This window comes from Manis pentadactyla, chromosome 3 (assembly GCF_030020395.1).
Source record: "Manis pentadactyla isolate mManPen7 chromosome 3, mManPen7.hap1, whole genome shotgun sequence".
Classification (NCBI taxonomy): domain Eukaryota; kingdom Metazoa; phylum Chordata; class Mammalia; order Pholidota; family Manidae; genus Manis; species Manis pentadactyla.
In genome coordinates, this window is record NC_080021.1 from 622,258 (window position 1) to 623,998 (window position 1,741).

Genomic DNA, 1,741 nt, shown 5'->3' on the forward strand with positions numbered 1-1,741 from the left:
TGTAGATTAATGATACCAAAAATAAAAATAAAAAAATAAGCTGGGCCTTTTAGCAGCCTAAGGTCAATTTCACAATGTCATGAACTAATTGATACAATGAAGTCACGGGTTATGCTGAGGTACTTTTCTTTATCTGGGGAACATTTAAATATTCCAGGCCAAGTTGCTCCTGGCCTTTTGAGTTTTAACTGAATTCACTGAAGAATGTTTATATTCCTAGTCTTTACCTGGTATCATCTTTACCCTAGAGAATTAGTGTGATTCTGACTTTGTGTAATGCTTAACACAGAGTTTCCATAGGGACTTCTTTGCACATTGTTACATTGTTCTGACTGTAATTATCTTGCTTTGCTTTTTTCTGGAGGCTCTCACCCTACTCTGCCTAAACCCACAGTCCCTGTCTCAAAAGGGTGCATGCCCAACTTTATTCCCACCGCGGCAGGTCAATCACTAGAATCCTGTCCACTCAGAGTGAGTCTGCAGGCAGCAAGCTGGTCTCTCTGCCTCTGGGCCTCTCTGCCCCTGCAGCCGTCTCAGTCTCTGTCCTCCACGCTGATACCACTCCAGCCTCTGCTCTCCTGCAGCTGTGCAGTTGTATAGCCATGCAGCCTGGAGCAGGAGCCAGTAAGAATGTATTGCCCACACGTGTGTAGTGAGTAAGCCGACCAAGGCCAGGTGAGAATTCTGGCTGTAGGTAACTTCACTTTTTCCACACCTGGATACAATGTTACTTAATTGACAAATGTGACTGGAAGTAGGAAGACCATGTTAAAGAATAAACTAGGTCTGTGATGGTAGACAGAAAAAATATTTTACAGTAGTGTGGATAAAATGAGAGAGTTCCTGCGGCCAGGATTCTCACCTGGCCCTGGTTGACTGGCTCGCTGCACACCTGTGGGCAATGCATGGCTGTTAACTCTATATAAAGAGCTTGGCCCAGTGCTCTGGGAGCCACACGGTGGTACGGCTGCAAGGCTGTAGGAGAGCGGAGCAGAGGCTGGAGTGGTGGCAGTGTCAAGGACAGAGGCCTAGAGGACGGCTGTGCAGGCAGAGTCCCAGAGGCAGAGACCAGCTTGCTGCATACAGACTCGCTCTGAGCCAATGGGATTCTAGAGACTGACCTGCCACCTGGAAATAAAGTTGGGTATAACCCTTTCACCCCAAGAACGTTTTGCTGTCAATTTCTTTGGTCACATTGAATCCATAGCAAACTTGCCCGGGGCTGAAACCCATTGGCAAGTGGCATGGCACTTGGTCCATTCCCCTAACTCCAGGGTCCTCCAAGTGGGCAACTGGGTCTACCTGGGAAGGGAGCAGTGAGAGATGCTGCCCGCCCTGGGAGCTCACGTCCAAGAGGGGCTGGCAGACACGTGGCCCCAGTACCCGCGGGGACCGCGTGTCCTCAGTGCGCGCGTTTCGGTGCTGGGGGTCGCTCTGCGGAGGAACGCTGAGCAAACACAGGGCCCATCATCTCTCGGGGAAACTCTTGCGACCCCGGACCAGCCGCGCCTCCTACACACAGCGGTACTCGCCGGGAGCATAATTTGGCGCGTTTATGTCTGGGCGCCTCCTTCCTGCGGCCCCACGCTGCGCCTCCCTCTCAGGGCTTCCGGGGCAAGACCCTCCGCGGCGCCCCAGCCCCGCCACCCGGGCCACCAGGGGACGCTGTGGCTCCAGCAGCCGCTCCGGCGCGGCGGCGCTGCGCAGGCGCAGAGGCCCGGAACCTCAGCGCTCAGTTTCC